General features: G+C 39.3%; 1 protein-coding gene across 1 annotated transcript in view; it reads left to right on the forward strand.

The window, feature by feature from the left end:
- Window positions 1–8,066: 8,066 nt before the first annotated feature.
- pdzk1 (PDZ domain containing 1) overlaps window positions 8,067–18,509 on the forward strand; it is a 34,209-nt gene continuing 23,766 nt past the window's right edge. Inside the window, exon 1 of the mRNA XM_043691265.1 lies at window positions 8,067–8,210. The gene's annotated coding sequence lies outside the window, so the exon portion shown is untranslated. The remainder of the gene's footprint in view (window positions 8,211–18,509) is intronic.

Here is an 18,509-nt window from a genome sequence, read left to right on the forward strand (position 1 = left end):
TTACAGTTAATATTCTGTTCTAATGAGTACGGCTTGGGGTATTAAATGACACTTGACATCTAAACCAATTGAGTTTTAGTGTCCATTGAAGATATAAATTGTGTTACCTTCGAATGAACATTAATAGCACACTGCTTTTGTTGAATTGTACTGTTAAATCTGATGGCTGCAAAAACTTAGCAGACAGAGACACTTTCTTGCACATTGCCACGGCAACCAAATAGTTTCCATTCACCTTGATCTCCTAGCATATGAGACCCTAAGACGGTTGCTGCTTCTGGTCCATACACCACTAACTTGGAACAGCACATCATCTATCACTGAAGGGCCAGACAATGTGGCTTGTAAATGGTGAGTGGAAAAACCTCACAATCTTGTCACAAGGAAAGAAAGCTGGGCACAGTATGACTTCTCATTGGCTTCCTGGTAGCTCAAAATAGCATTTGTGAGAAAAAGGGCTACACAGTCGTCAAGGGGCAGAGACTTACAGAATCATAGCGGCCTGGAGGAGGCCATTCAGCCCATTGTATATGGAGAACAGTCTCTGGACCCAAAACATTAACTCTCCACAGATACTGCCAGACCTGCTAAGTTTCTCCAGCAGCCACTGTTTTTGTTTCTGAAATTAATTTAATTGTGTTTCTCATTTGATGTGACAGTAATTGCAACTAAAACACTTTTGACTGGACGGAAAATTAAGTCTCCTGCTTCTTACATTACAGTGACTGAATCCCAAAAGTGCAACATTGGCTGTAAACCAATTTAAGGCACTTAGTGCTTTTGAAAGACATTGCATAAATTCAAACCTCCTTTTCTTTCTTCTCATTTCAATCCTGGACGAAATAGCTCTGATTTTTCAATTACATTTGCTTGTTCTGGATACTGTCATCGGGGAAACAAGTTAACTGTATGTGCACCATTGAACCTCTATTATTTTAACACTTTAATTAAATCACTCCTCAACATTATAAACGTAAGAGAACACACGTCAATTTTATTTAACCTGTCTTCATAATTTAAATCTTTTAATCCTGGAATCTTTCTGGTCAAACCATGCTGTGCCCTCCACTCATATCCTTCCTGAGGTACAGGACCAGGACTGAAAGCAATGCTGTAAGTGGAGTCTAGTCAAGACAATGTACATCTGGGTCTTTATGTGAAGCCATGGTGTCTGCCTAAGCCATAGACTCAGCAAGAGAGAGCTTAGGTGAATATTATATAATAAAGTGGCGTCTTGGAGGGTCTTAAAAACGAGAAAGGAATTATCAAAATGGTTACAGGGATAAGGCACTTTAGAAGCTGTGATTTGTTCTTTTCAGAGAAAAATGGTTGAGTGGGGATTTGATAGATGTGCTCAAAATCATGAGGCCTCTGGATGGAACAGATAAGCAAAAGCCATTCCTACTGGAGAGGTCAATTGCTCAAACCTTTGAGTATAGGAGTTGGGATGTTATGTTGAGGTTGCACAAGACATTGGTGAGGCCTCTTCTGCAATACAGCATCTAGTTCTAGTCGCCCTGTTATAAGTAGGATATTATTAAGCTGGAAAGGTTTACCAGGATGTTGCCGGAAATGGAGGGTTGGAGTTAAAAGGAGAGGCTGGATAGACTGGGACATTTTTAGCTTGAACATAGGAGATTGTGGCATGACCTCATAGAGGTTTATAAAACAATGAGGGATGTAGATAAGGTGAATGGCAGGTATCTTTTTGCTAAAGTGGGGGATTTCAAGGATACAGTTTTAAGGTGAGAGGAGAAAGAATTTAAAAAAGACTTGAGGGACAATTTTTTTTACACAGAGAGTGGTTCGTGTGTGGAAGGAACTTCTAGAGGAAGTGGTAGATATGGTACAGTTACAACATTTAACAGATATTTAGGTAAGTACACGAATAAGAACTAGTTGGAGGGATTTGGTCCAAGTACGATCAGTTTAGTTTGGGAATATGTTCACCATGGGCTGGTTGGACAGAAGGGTCTGTTTTTGTGCTGTTTGACTCTACGACTCATAACCAGAGGACACAGCTTTCAAGTGAATAACAAAAGAAGCAACCATGCCTAGAGGAAAAATATTTCTTATGTAGCAATTGATTAGGAACTGAAAAGCACTGTCTGAAAGTGGAGTCTGATTCAATCATGGCTTTCAAACACAAACTGGATAACTTATCCAAAGAGAAAAAAATATTGGAAGGTATGGGAAAGAGCAGGGAGAGGAGGGGACTTGTTTCTTGAGAAAGAGCCTGCACAGGCACAAGTGGCTGAATGGCCTCCTCCCTTTCTTTAACCATCTTCTACAAGCATACAAAGCTAAAATCGGAGGTTTTAGGCAGCCAGGGTCAATGTAGGCCAAATAGAAAATCATTATAGCAACAACCTGCATTTACCTGCACTTTCAATGAAGTTAACTACCCAATGTGCTTTATAGAACTAAAAAAAATGACAAGGAGAAAGTGAGGGCTGCAGATGCTGGAGATCAGAGCTGAAAATGTGTTGCTGGAAAAGCACAGCAGGTCAGGCAGCATCCAAGGAACAGGAGAATCGACGTTTCGGGCATAAGCCCTTCTTCAGGCTAATGCCCGAAACGTCGATTCTCCTGTTCCCTGGATGCTGACTGACCTGCTGTGCTTTTCCAGCAACACATTTTCAGTTTAAAAAAATGACACCAAGGTACAGAAAACTTTTTAAAAAGTGACTAAAGGCATGCTCACAGATGTGTGTTTGAAGGAATGTCTTGAAGAAACAGAGAGAGAAGGCAAGATTTGGGGAGGGAATTCAGAGCTTAGAACCCACAGAGGAGGTGACATGCCCAATAAAAGTAGTAGTTAAAATCAGGTGTCACAGGTGGAGTTTAATCCAGAGAAGTGTGAGGTGATGCATTTTGAGAGGTCAAATGCGAAAGGAAGGTATACAGTAAATGGCAGGACCCTTAGGAGCACTGATATACAGAGAGGTCTTGGGGTGCAAGTCTATAGCTCCCTGAAAGTGGCAACGCAAGTGGACAAGGTGGTAAAGAAGGCATATGGCCTGCTTGCCTTCACTGGTTGGGGCACTGAATATAAGAATTTGCAAGTCATGTTGCAGCTGGATGAAACTTTAGTTAAGCCAGTTCTGGTCACTACACTATAGGAAGGATGTGAAGGCTTTGGAGAAGGTGCAGAAGAGACTTACCAGTGGATTAGAGAGTATTAGCTATAAGGAGAAGTTGGACAAAATTGACTTGTTTTTGATAGTGCATTGGAGGCTCAGGGCAACATGATAGAAGGAAATAAAATGATGAGAGGCATGCAAAGGGTGGATAATCAGAGTCTTTTTATGAAGAATGGGAATGTCAAATACTTGGGGGCACTGGTTTACGGTTAAAAGGGGCAAGTTTAAAGGAGGTGTGCAAGGAAGGTTTTTACACACAGGGTAGTAGGGGCCTGGAATGCACTGCCGGGGAGGTGTTGGAAGCTGACACGATAGCAATGTCTAAGGGGCATTTAGACAGACACATGAACAAATAGGGAACAGAGGGATATAGACAAGTACAGGTGGATGGGATTTGTTCAGAATGACATCATGGTCATCACAGACATAGTGGGCTGAAGTGCCTGTTCTATGTTCACAAAAAGCCAGCATTAGAAAGTTGGGCAAAATGGGATTCCGGTGGCCTGGTTTTGAATGGATTGAACTTTATTGAATGCTGGATAATTGTCGCAATGAGAATTGTTTTCACTAGACAGTTGAAGGACTTAAGGGGAGAAACGTTGTGGAATTTGAGTTGATATATTAATTAATTTCTTGTTATAGAAAATAATACTTTCTAAATACTGGAACTAAATTGTTGCCTTTCTATTTCTGAAGAATCTCAGACAACAGCTCTGTTTCTATCCAATTTATTCCATTTAACTTCTTTATTCTAATTTGCTGCACACTTTTTTTTGCAAACACAATGCGTTATTCGATTTATATTATTCACTAACTGGCTGTAAATGATTAACAGCATTTATTTTTGGAAACAAAATTGGACTTTATTCAAACTGAAGAGATTCTGAATGAAGTGATATGGAATAAACTCTGGTGGGAGGTCTTCGAAACCTGATATCAATCACTGTGCCTAACTTACACACATGATTTGGAGATGCCAGTGTTGGACTGGGGTGTACAAAGTTAAAAATCACACAACACCAGGTTATAGTCCAACAGGTTTAATTGGAAGCACACTAGCTTTCAGAGCGACGCTCCTTCAATAGGTGATAGTGGAGGCCTCCACTATCACCTGATGAAGGAGCGTCGCTCCGAAAGCTAATGTGCTTCCAATTAAACCTGTTGGACTATAACCTGGTGTTGTGTGATTTTTAACTTACACACAGCACCTTTCTAATTCTGTCTTTAATGCATGGTGGCTCAGTGGTTAGCACTGCTGCCTCACAGTGCCAGAGACCTGAGTTCGATTTCATCCTTGGGCGATATCTATGTGGAATTCACACATTCTTCCTGCGTCTGCGTGGGTTTCCTCCCACAGTCCAAAGATGCGCAGGTTAGGGGGATTGATTGTGCTAAATTGCCCATAGTGTCCAGGGATGTGTGGGCTGGGTGGATTAATCATGGGAAATAGGGTAAGCTGGGTGGGATGATCTTCAGAGGGTTGGTGTGGACTTGATGGGATGAATAGCCTGCTCCCATACTGTAAGGATTCTTTAATTCATGTTGTCATATTGAAAGAGAACTTTGAATACTTCCTAATCTGGCTTTGCTGAAGTTTTTTTTAATCAAATCCCTAAAGTGTGGAAACAGGCCCTTCAGCCCAACAAATCCACGCTGACCCTCCGAAAAGTAGCCCACCCAGACCCATTCCCCTATATTTACCCCTGATTAATGCATCTAACCTAGGTAATCCTGAAAACTATGGACAATTTAGCATGGCCAATTCACCTATCCTGCATATCTTTGGATTGTGGGAGGAAACTGGAGCACCTGGAGGAAACCCACACAGACACAGGGAGAATGTGCAAACTCCACACAGACAGTCACCCAAGGCTGGAATCGAACCCGGGCACCTGGCGCTGTGAGGCAGCAGTGCTAAGGAGTTATAGGAGTGTTATAACTTTTAAGGTACCAGAGTAGAGAGAAATTTTGCTTTACACATGTTTGGAAATTAAGGAATTTTGTTAAGAAGGCATGAAATATGAACTAATCTGGATGGGTCAACTAGATAGATTTAACTATTAGAGGATTACTGCCCATCCTAGCCCAGTTGAAGGAAGGTTGTCGAAAATTCTATAAAAGGAGATCAGAAGGTCTCAATAAACTCATTTTGTCATATTGATTAATCAATTCACTGCAAATTTGCTGAAACTTCAGCAACAAAATGCTTAGAAATGTAAATATGGAACTGGATTAGTTGTGAATTCACTGAAGAGGCTTTCCTTACTACACTGAGATGTTATTTGGTTGATGTACTGATGTATGTGTCCAGTATTGAGACAATGTATCCTACAGAACTGCATTAGTCAACTGTACATTAGTCCCTAAATTCTGCCTGTCCGATTGTACAGAATTTCCTAGATACAGATACTCATAAATTGTTGTACTTGCTCAGTACTGCCCCTCTGATAGTGTAGCAATCGTTAAGTACTGACCCTCTGACAATGCAGCACTCCCTCACGACTGACTCTCTGACAGTGTAGCAATCCCTCAGCACAGACCCTCTGCCTATGCAGCACTCCCTCACTACTGACCATCTGACAGCGCAGCGCTCCCTAAGTACTGACCCTCTGACAGTGCAGTACTCCCTCAGTACTGACCCTCTGACAGTGCAGCACTCCGACAACACAGACCCTCTGACAATACAGCACTCCCTCAGCACTGACCCTCTGTAGGTGCAGCACTATCTCAGCACTGACCCTTTGGCAGAGCAGCAATCCCTTAGTACTGACCCTCTGATAGTGTAGCACTCCCTTAATACTGATCCTCTGGCAGTGCCACACTCCCTCAGTGCTGACCCAAGAAACAAGCTGGTGCTCCTGCTAATTTGTGGAAGGTGGTTTTTAATTCTGCCGGCCGAAAGAGATTGTCCAGGATGCCCATAGTTTTTGATGGTGCCCTGCTCAAAGAACAGGTGAGCGGTAGAAAGAAAAATGCACCTCCCTCTGCTCAGTATTGCATACTATTACAAATATCTGAAATTGCAATTCACGTGTTTTGGAGGTACAACTTCTAAATTAGGAATTGAAGTTTTAGATGTAAGATTAGTGAAACCATCTGATTGAGAAACCATGTTGAATTAAATGCAATTCAAATATATCTGGATAGTCACAGTTTCATAGGAGGCCTATAAGTATTTCAGTCAGGGATTTAAATTATTTGTGTAGTTCCCAGATCGAAGAATCCAAAAATACTTTGTAAACAATTGGGTTCCTTGACTGAACCAGCAAGTCTACAGAAAAGGGTTATTCAGTCCATCAGACAGACAAATCATTCACGAGGGTGCCAGAACGTAAGGGGTTTTTTTGAAAATTAAAAGTTAACTAGTTTGTCTTTCAGTTTGGAACATCCCAATATGTCACATTGCCATTTTGATATTCTGTGGGGCTGAGAGATAGTTGTTAGATTATTTTCTGGTGAGTTTGCGCAAAGACGAAGACAATCAACAAATCAGTCTGTAAACAGAAGCACACAATGCAAGTTACCGGGGAAAGGAGCCAACTTTAACAGGAGAAAATAGAACTTATCATCCACCATGTGGAATGCAAATTGGAGCTTCTGCTGAATTGGGAAGCACAGTTCATGAGGGAGAGGAAAGATTTGCCTACTAAATGAAGAAATTGATATTTGTCCTCACAGTAGTTAGCTTGAAGAAGGCCGAGAGTATATTAAAGAGAGAGGGTCTGTAATAGGGTTAGGGGTTGGAAAATGGAACCAAGAGCTACACAGGTGTTTAGAGGCCACCAGGAACCAAGGGTGTTCCTGATTTTTAAAATCTTGAGTATGTATGCAGTGGATGCAAAGTGCAGAGGCCTCAGCTGAGCTGTGAAGTTTACAATAATGAGGTTACGAAGAAATGCTGGAGGGTCTCTTGGACAAAACCTAATGGAAGAATCCCTACGAAATCTCATACCTTGAAAAATGCTGGAGTACTGAGAAGAAATTAATGTCAATTCTGTTGAGCTGTGACGTACTTTCGTTTGAATTTCAAAGGAGAAGTAAATGAATCCACAAGATCACATAATGTATAACGAAATTCACGTATGGTATCAGGAAGCAAGGGGAACTGTGTTGCCTTCACAAAATAGAGATCCAAATAAGTTGTGTTTGCATTATATGACCTTTATACATGTGGAGTAAAGTTTACTATGAAATCTTGCATCTTGTTTCTGTCAGTCAATCACTGAATGTTTGAATTTTTCTTTAAACATTAACGGTCTCTATGGAGATTGTAACATTGCTCAGATAAATTTGCTAACTATAATAGAATGAGGCAGAAGAGCAAATCAGCAACAGCATTTCTATATGGATCGGTGCAGGGAGAAGTCTCATGACCTCAACAGAACTACAAATGTGAGACTCCCCTTCAATGTTTCCCCTAACTTCCTTCTTTGCTTCAGCAACAGGAGTTTTTCTCTTCCATCTCTCCCCTACACTATCCATTTCTGCCCATCGGTTATGATGGATTCTTCACTGTCTGTACTTGCATATTCCACGACTCACAACTATTCCCCTCATGTTAATACTTGGTGTCCTTTTCTCTCATCATCTTGATTACGTGAAATGAAAGAATGAATGCTGTCTCTGAATAAATGCTGTATTCTGAGGCATGCAGTCCTGGGCAACTTTTATGCTGCCTAATATATTCAAAACTCCTTCAGCAGGTTACAGACTAACCCAGTAGAAGAAACTTTGTTAACTTAGTCACTTAGCTGTGACAGTAAACAGTAAAGAGCTTTACAAAGTTGCCAAGTGGGAGCTTTATATTCACATTAATTAGTAGAGGTTTATGATTATTAGAATTTCATAAATAAACATTGCCTTGTTAAAGGTTCATGGAAGCAGTCATGTCAGATAAATATTGGACACTTAGATAAAGGGAATGTATCGACATTCCACAATATGTCGAGTGCCCTGCTGAATTGTTCAACCTTTTAACCAAACCTTGATCAAAGTCCATAGGAATAGATTGCACCTAGAAAAGAGAACATTCATAGATTCACTAGCAACTGAACCGGCCAGAGTTTGGTAAGCACTTTTTCTGAGCAATATTTTGGCCAGAATTAATTTTGGATATTAATATGGCTTTAATTTAACTGTCAGCTGCAAACATTGGTATGTAACTAATGTCTCTGGGTTCCCCTGTGTCTGTTTTAACCATTTATCATGTTGATAATCTGTATCTTGAATTTCACTGCTGTTCAAATATTGACTGCAAAAGTCGAATGTTCAGGATTAATCAAATAAGCAGGTAAATAACTTTTCATTACAAATTATACTCTTTCTGTGAAACTTAAGCAAAGCAAAAAAACTACAGCCACTTTGGAATTCTCAGTGAATAGACTTCGTATCGCAATGACTTTGCTATAGTAATGTCCTAAAGTCTTGGTTCAATTTTACAAACTAATTTAATGCAACACTATTTGTTTAACTGCAAATTGGATGATTAACCATTACAAAATGTTTGTTCATTACTTAAGGTATCCTATGTAGCGATATCGTATTACTTATCTGGGGACAGGCGTAGACATAATGGACCGAATGGCCTCCTTGTGTGTTGTTATAATTTTGTGATTAGGAGATGTTAGCTAAAATATTTTTATATTAACTGTGCTCTTAGTCCTGAGCCAAAGGCAATATCTAAACACAAAGGTTTTCTACGTTGTTTTTGCTTACATCAATAATGCTGTTTCCATTAGAGATAACAGTAGTACATTGGAGGATTGACATATGATCAGGAAACCAGAACGTAGAAGCGGTTTGGGTGGAGGTGGCACATGATAAAGAGAAGAAGCAACTTGTAGGAATGATTTACAGACCTCCTAATAGTAAATACACATAAGATGGAATATATAGGAAGCAACCATATGAGTTTGTCAGCAATAATCACGGGGAATTTTAACATAGGTATTGACTGGAAAATTGAATGAGCAGAGGCAGCCTTGACGAGAATTTCATGAAGAGTTTTTGGGGAGGTTTCTTTGAGCCAAGCAAACAGCAAGTAATACTCGATCTGGTATTGTGCAATAAGATACGATTACTTAATAACCTTGAAGTAAAGGTCCCTCTAGTTATCAGAGACCATAATATGAATTTTACATTCAGTTTGAGAGAGAGAGACAGGAATGGGTCAAAGACTAATACTTTGGACTCAAATAAGGGCAATTATGTTGGCATGAAAGTAGAGCTAACTAAAGTGAACTGATTAAGAGACAGGTAAATAAAGATGCAGTGGCAGGCTTCAAGGGAATATTTTAAAAGATATAATGTAAATACAGTTCCACCAAGAAAGAAAAAAAATCTCAGGAGAGGGCTCATCAGCTGTGTGGCTAACTAGAAAATTTCAAGATACTATCAACCATAAATACAAAGCACAAAATTGAACAAAGATGGATGACAAGATCAGAAGATTGGATAGAATATTAAAAACAACAAAGAATAACTGCAAGAATAATAAGGGGAAAAAAACAGTATAAGAGAAAGGTAGCTAGAAATATAAAAACAGACAGCAAGAATTTCTATAGCTATTTTGAAATGAGAGGAGTGAACAATGTGAGCATTGGTCCTACATCAAGTGAGTCTTGAAATTAATGATAGAAAATAAGTAGACTACAGATTAATTGCAAGTAGTTTGCATTGATCTTCATTATAGAATATACAATTAACTTGCAAGAAGTAGCTATATATCAAGAAATGAAAAGATGGGAAGAACTCAGAAAAATTATAGCTGCCAGGAAAATGGTACTGAGCAAATTGTTGGAGCTGTGGGTGACAAGTTCCAGGCTCCAGATAGACTTTTTCCTAGGGCCTTGAGATAAATTGATTTGTTAATTTTCCAAAATTCCCTAGACTTGGGTATAGTTCTGTTAGGTTGGAAAAAAGCAAATGTAACTCCTTCATTCAATAAAAGTAGAGAAACCGAAACCAGGAAAATATATTGCCATTACTTTAACATCTAGGAAAGATGTTAGGAGCTATAATTTAAGATGTTAGAACAATCAGGCAGAGTCAATCTGGTTTATGAGAGGGAAATCATGTTTAATCAATGTATTGGAGATCTTTAAGGAAGAAACATGTGTTGTGGATAAAAGGGAACTGATTGATGTATCAGACTTAGATTTCCAGTGCAACTCAGAGAGACATAGCTGAAACTGAAGGAAGTCTCTTCCAAATGGGAATTTGCCTGTTTTCAGTGATATTAGTGAAGACAGGTACACTGAGTGATGTTGAACTGGTTTGGACTCTGCAAGTATCCAAGACCATGACACCATGCTAAGAATTAAACTTAATATTTATTATAGATTGACCTCTTGCTTGGAGAGATGTAAGATCCATTAGTGGACTTGTGAGGGGAAGGTGGAAGTAAAGCTGTTTTCTAGGAGCACTGCCCCACATTTATAGCAGCTGTAGGCTTCCACCAGGAGCAGCTATGATCACATGGGTTTCAAAAGCTTGGCAAAGCCTGCCCTCCATTTAGAAATCTTCTTAAAACCAACCACACTTGTTCTAATGCATTGTATATGATTCAGGTGTTAAATATTAGTTGGTAATTACTCCTATGAAGCACCTTGGGACTATTTATAGCCTTTTGATAATGATCAAATGTGAACTGTTGTTGTACTCCTCAAAAATGTTGTGGGGCCATCATTGCAGACTACCAGGTGATACCGGCAGTGATCCTGAGTCAAGCTTTGTCAAATAAACACATATTCTCTATTGTCATGTGATGATCTTCATTTGAAAGACCATTCCTCAATGTCCATGTGACCTCAGTGTGGATTGGTTTTGCTAACCCTCAAAATTGGACTGGAGTCTCCAGGAATTGAAGGATAATCTCTAGATTACTGCTGGTAGCAAAAGCCCAGAGCAAAATCCCTGGAATGTGTGAAAAAAAACATTGTGCTTTTATTCACCCAAATGTGATCCTTTTCATTCGGCTATTGTTGGAGACAGGAGAAAATGAACAGCTATTTGACTGAGAGCCAAGCATCAACCAATCAGATTACACCGGAGTCTGTTCACACTCTGATTGGCTGGTGGAAGGATGTTGTATCAGGTGACCGACTGGCCAATGACAATACTATGGGGTGGGAAAGAAAAGCATTTTTAATCAACCTATTCAGAGTTGCTATCACACACCTCTGCAGCAGGTGTGCCTTGAACCTAGGCTTCCTGGTCTAGGGGTAGGGACACTACCACTACACCATAAGACATTTTTAAGATTACATTGGCAAACCCCAGTATGGATTGGGAATTTCAGCTCACTGGGTCTGGTAGCCATCACATCATGAGTGTAAATAGTATGATAAAATATATTTATTCAATTCACGAGGGTCAAATTAAACATCTTTCTGCCATGCAGATTTTAGGGTGCAATCTGGTTTCCTGAGTGAACAGAGTTTCTGACAAAGTTACAATGATCAAGATGTGGGGCAATTTATCCCTCAACATCCAGTCATGTGTGAGGTGCATTCACTACTCGGGATGATAAAACATGATTTGGTGTGTATTGAAATAGAGTATGTATGTTATTACAAAAGTAGCTTGCATTTATACTGCATTTTTAATATATTAAAACATCTTGTCTGCAAAGGAGCAAATATTAAATGAAATTTGATACAGAACCATTAAAGAGATACTAGGCAGATGATCGATAAATTGATCAAACATGTAAATTATAAGGAGAAGTGAGACAGAGGGGCTGGGAAGTTTAGGGAAGCAATTCCAGAGCTTAGGACCCAAGCAGCTTGAAAACAGAACCGCCCAATTGTTGAAAAGCTCACATATACAGAAGGCAGAGTTGGAAGAACACAGAGGCCTCAAAGGGTTAGGCACTAGAGTAGGTCACAGGAATGGGGACGGTGAGACTTTGAAGAGATTTTGAAATAGAACGAAGGTTTTAAACATTGAAGCATTTCTGGACCAGGAACCTATGTAGAGGGTGATAGATGAATGGGACTTGCTGTGTCTTAGGATAAGGCAACTTGTGTTTTGAATGAGTTTAAATTTACTCTACTTGTGCTGGAACTGGGCCAGGTTCCAGGCTGCCTGAAGCTGTCCCCAAAGACGGTGTGTGAGATGAACTCTCCTTACTTCCTGCTGTGTATTTGAACAGACTGCAAGTCCAACCATACACAGACCTTTTACATTGGGTAATCATTGTCGATGCTACCAAGTTAATCATGAACATGACAGAAAGTTTAGCAATGCTGTTACTGCTCTCAGTGCGTAACAGAAGTGGCTTGTCAGCAGAATTCCTGTGCACATGCTGCATGTAACCTTGAAGTAGATTAGATTAGATTCCCTACAGTGTGGAAACAGGCCCTTCGGCCCAATCCACATTGACCCTCCGAAGAGTAACCCACCCAGACCCTTTTCCCTCTGACTAATGCACCTAACACTAAGGGCAATTTAGCATGGCCAATTCACCTGACCTGCACATCTCTGGACTGGGGGAGGAAACCAGAGCACCCGGAGAAAACCCACACAGACACGGGGAGAATGTGCAAACTCCGCAAAGACAGTCACCCGAGGCTGGAATCAAACTTGGGTCCCTGGTGCTGTGAGGCAGCAGTGCTAACCACTGGGCCACCGTGCCACCCCTAAACAGACCTTTGCTCCACCTGTTGTGGCATTAATAAATCATGAGAAATATTGCAACTTAATGTGAAGCCTCAGCACTTAAAACGTATTTGGCAAACGTTAATTACCTTCTTGGAAAATCCTTTTGCTAGAAACTGCTAGTAATTTTCCAACTTAGAAGGTGGAACTTTCTGCTTAATAGAGGTGGAAAATCCCCAATATAATTTTCACCTCAAACCAGTCGGACAGCAGTATGGAACACTGATTGGTTCATATACAAATAAAGATCCCTCCACTCCTGTTAGCTTAACATCTGTCACAAGGAAGATGTTAAAAGGTTATACTGAAGAAGTTATAGTGTCACACTTCAATAAGTTTGAAGCATCAGGCAAAGTCAACATGTTTTTGTGAAAAGGAAATCAAGTTTAACTAATGTTTTGGAGGAGTTAACACATACTGTAGAAAAAAGGAGTACCAGATATTTCTGGAAGATTTTGATAAGGTGTTACATTAAACGTTTTGCACATAGTAACAGTTCATGGTGTAGAGGATAGCATATTGTCAAAGAAATAACATTGGTTAGCTAAGAGGAAACAAAAAGTAGGCATAAATGGATCTTTTTCAGGTTGGCAAGCTATAACGAGTAATGTGCCTGAGGGTTTGTACTGGGATCTCAACTGTTTACAACTCTTATAAATGATATAGATAAAGAAATGGAAGCTATGGTTGCCAAATTTGTGGATGGCACAAAGATAGATGGGGAAGTAAATTGTAAAGAGTACATAATAAGGTAATAGATATAGATGGGTTCAGTGAGTGGGCAATTATGTAGCAAATGTAAATATGCTTTTGATGGTACAATCAGCCATGATTTTATTGGTTGCTAGCATGGGCTGGGGGACAAAACCCGGCTTCTATATCCAAAGCTCTGGTTGAATCCATCATTGGTTTTGAAATCTAATTGCTGCTCATCCACAGCTACTCACACATCCTGTAAAGATGTTTGTCATCAGAAATCTCCCATCAGAGATCCTGCCATCAGAAATCTCCCATCAGAGATCTGCCATCATAAACTTCCAATCAGAGATCTGCCATCAGAAATCTCCCATCAGGGACGTGCCATCAGAAATCGCCCATCAGAGATCCTGCCATCAGAAATCGCCCATTAGAGATTCTAACATCGGAAATCTGACATCTCCTTCAACAGCACCTTCCAAACTTGCAATCTCGAACACTTAGGAGGATATGAGACCATCACCACCTCCAAGTTACCCCCAAGACACATACCATTCTGACTGGGAAATATATCACTGTTCCTTTAACGTTGCTGGGTCTAAACCCTGAAAATTCCTCCCTAACAACACTGTTGATGTACTTACAGAATATAGACTGTCCATGATTCAAGAAAGTGGCTCATCATCAGTTTCCCGAGATGGGCAGTAAATACCGGCCAGAAACATATCCCTTGAACAAATATTTAAAAAACCTGCATCAACAGATATATTGGGGACTGGTTTCAAGTCCATAGCCATTTCCTTCCTCTAGTTCTTCTTTTAGCACCACTTTTGTTCAGAATCTACTCTCAGTCAGCAGAAATATGGTTTCATGCCCAATATTGAAACCTGCGTTCATGGCCTCATATGTTGACATATTAGTGCTTAAAAGGACTTGGAAGAATTGGAGTTTAGAGACCATTGGAATCTTAGAATGCATACAGCCCATTCCAAAAAGCAATTGCTCACATCCTGATTGCTGCTACTCAGCTAATGTTCTATCAACAATACCATTGACCATAATACCATTCCCTCTTATAAGTTCTTTAGAGTCCTATCCTTTATTGCATATTGCTTTCCTTGTTTTTCCTATCAAAATGCATCACTTCACATTACTCCGTAATAAATTTCATTAGCTACACTTTTACCCATTCTATCACCGTGTCTAAAACATTTAAAGATGATTTTTTTTAAATGTAGTCTCTTTATAAAGTGCTTTTTACACCTCACGACATACCAAAACGGTTTTACAAATGATGAAATTAAGTCACTGTTGTAATTTAGGAAATACCGTGGACAATTTGCTGACAGCAAATCCCACAAAAAGCAATGACTGGATAATGACCCGATTGCCTGTTTGTTTTGTTGGTTAGGGGATAAATACTGCTCAGTCCTCCGGAGGCAATTACTAATATGTAAAGTTAAACTGTATTGCATTTATAGCTAAAACACAGACACTCATTTACATAAAGGTCAGACAGAAAAATAAAAACAAGACAAGCTGGCATTTTAGGAATAATGCGGATTAAAAGAAATATAGGCAAAAATTCTATAGACAAGTGTCTAAAACAAAAGGGGGATTGTGGTAACTTTCTCAAATTTATTTTATGTTTTTGGTGATTATCTCACATTATTGTCAACTGCAATTCCATAGCGGATCAGTTGGAGGTTGGCCTTGGCTTGAATTAGACGTTTCCTTTCATTTAGTAAATCCTTTGAGTGTTACATCTTTTCCACTTAAAGGAAAGATTTAAGAAGGAGATACTTTGCTTGCTGGTAGGGTTGAAAGTCTGAGTCCCAACTGCTCTCACTCCTCTCAGTACTGTGTTAAAAAAAACACTTACACCAATCCAAACCTTATTTCTGAGCAGTTACTTGGCAGTTTAAAAATATTAAATCAAGTTCCAGCAAAAAAATATATGTTCACTTTTTCAAAACTAATAATCCAAACATTCATTTTCCATTTCCATTTCCATTTCCAAAGAAAATATGTGCAATTCATACAATGAGTTGCTGCACTACATCTCCTAGATGCACCAACAGTGATGAGAGTGAATGTTTAAGCTGGTGTTACAATGTTCCTAAATTCTTTGTTGTCCTATTCCTCCATTGGTAACGTCAAATTTAAATTTGTCATTTGGCGGCACAGAACTTGAGTACTTTGAAAAGACATATTTTGCCAAACTTTTTCACCTTACACATATTAAGTTAATTTGTATGAATACCAATTTAAGGCGAAAAGCAACATATTAATTGTTTCGGTTGGCAAGTGCGCACTGATTGCTGATAGCATTGCCATGGAGAAGATACCATTTAATGATAACTGACAGTTAACTGCCTATAAGTTTTAAGCCAGATTAGTTGGGTCCAATTTATCAAAGTATTGCCCTGATAAATGAACTGGCAAATGGTTGTCACATACTTTGTGGGATTGGAATAGGAATTTTTTTTTTGCACATGTTTTTGTTTAGAGGACCCAATGTATTAATGTAGGTAGTTTCCAGTCCAGACTGCACCAATACATGAAGCCAGTGCCAGAACAGATGGCTGAACACTGTGATAAAATACAATTGGATACAAAACAGATAAGAGCATTACAGTAAACAAAGGGTACACATCATATATCACAAACTGCATATCCAAAAAAAGATGAGCAAGACTGCAAACTTGGATAATGAGATGGCCAGTGCAATAACATATACAGTAAGGAGGCATTCCATATAGTCAACATCATAGACCATAATGTGGGAAAATGTGAAGTTATTCACTTTGACCTAAAGAATAAAAAATTATTAATTAAATAGTGAATGATTACTGAATTCTGAGGGCAGAGGGACCTGGGTGTTCTAACATGTAAGACATAAGATGTTGCTATGTGACATAAGTAATTAGGAAGGCCAATGAAATACTATCATCTATTACAAGAAATAGAAATATGGAGATTATTCAGGGCATTGTTGAGACTAGAACATGAATACTGTCTGCAACTTTATATAAAGAATTATATAAAGACATAGATGAAAGTTCAAATGAGATTTATTAGATGTATAGCTGCAATCTTACAAAGAAAAGTTGGAAAGATTTGGATTGTTTCCACTGAAGTTCAGAAAAGTGAGTGATGACTTGATTTAAAGTATATATGGTCGTGACAAGGTGAATATGGAAAGGACGTTTCCTCTTGAGACCAGATAAAGGGGGCAATGCTTAAAGGTAAGGGAGCCATCCTTTTAGTGTGGAGATACTTTTTCTTTCAGAAGGTCTTGGAGGTCAGTGTGACTTAGAAAATCTGCCTCAGAAGTTGATGGAAGCAGGATCTTTGAATATTTTGAAGGGAGAGAGAGACTGATTCTTTTTCGGGAAGTGTTTTAAAGGTTATCAGGGTTTGGGAATGTGGAATTCAAAACACAAGTCAGCCATGATCTTACTGAATCCAAGAACAGGCTCATGGGGCTGAATGGCCTACTACTGCTACTAACTTTTCCTGAAGAAGGGCTTATGCCCGAAACATCGATTCTCCTGTTCCTTGAATGACCTGCTGCGCTTTTCCAGCAACACATTTTCAGCTAACATGTTGACACCACTGCACTATACAAAGCTTTAGCCATTATTCACATTGTAGTGGCCCAGGACATACATACTGTGAACAAAAATCGATACTGTGCAAGCACTGACATTCTTCCTCATATTAAAAATACTTACTGGCAGATGTGGAAAGTAATGGCTTAAAAAATGGGAAATAATGGCTGAAACAACTAATGGCTGATAAACCCTCAGCCAAACACATCTCAAAGATTCTGTCCTGGGAGCCACCACTAAGTGTTCTTTATTAGGAGAGTCCTTAAGAATTATTAGTCATCAAAACCATAGTTATCTCATTTGTGGACTCACAATTTTGGGAAATGAGACAACTGCTGCCTTAATAGAAATTAGGGACATGCTTTCAGAATTGCGCCTATTTGCCAACAAAATCAATTACGTACTTGCGAAGGAAGGTGGATTTTGTGCTATTGTTAAAGGAAAATGCATTATGAGGGCCACTGATCTTTTCGAAAACATTACTAGACATATTGATAATATTCACGCTTTTGTCAACCAAATGAACGAAGGTGCGGGATGGGAAGATTGGGGTTTTGGCTCATGGTACAACTAATTAATTAATATGTCTTTGTATGGTGCTACTGTTTTAATTGGTCTTTTTGTTGGTATTGCTGTAGTTAAGCGTATTATTGCTAAAATATTAACTTCTATTGACAATATTGGTTCCACCCAGAAAATGCTTCTTCTTTGCTTAAATCATGATGCGGAAACATCATTGCCTGCCCTTGATCCCCCTTCGGAGGAAGAGGACGTATGGCAGTCTTTTGCTGCCATTGAATTGGATTAATTTGATCCATGCCTTTATGGTCATAGAATGACCAAAGGGGGGAATGAGGATCTAAAATTTGAATTTAAGCAACTAAAATATGTAGATTTTATTATAACAAAATAGTTTTTCGATTTAAAAGAATACTATAAAATGGCCTGTGACCAAGAGCTGCATATGCCAATGAGTGTGTTTTACTTCTTGATATGGTCTTTGGATTCCTCAACTTCAACAAGTCACCATGGTCAAACCAAATATTCAATATTGTGTACACCATAAGTCATGTGATTGTAAGTGTACAGGTGATTGGCATCAACAAGACAATGGTTGAAATAACTTCACAGAGACTGATATCCCATCACCAAGTCACCCTCCATCCACACATGGAAAGTCCTTGACACTGATCTAGCTCCTTCAGAGCCAGCTCTCAGAGTTAACAGGATGTTGGACACTCCTGTTCTTAACTGTCAGCCTGGACTCCCTGATTAGACCCGATTAACAGCCCCAATCAGGGAAACCATATTCTATGAGGTCCACCTGGCTGACCTCATTACAATGGTAAAGATCACAAAGATAACTCCATCATTTTCATAACTGATCCAACATCAT

The sequence above is a fragment of the Chiloscyllium plagiosum genome, chromosome 6 (assembly GCF_004010195.1).
Source record: "Chiloscyllium plagiosum isolate BGI_BamShark_2017 chromosome 6, ASM401019v2, whole genome shotgun sequence".
Classification (NCBI taxonomy): Eukaryota; Metazoa; Chordata; class Chondrichthyes; order Orectolobiformes; family Hemiscylliidae; genus Chiloscyllium; species Chiloscyllium plagiosum.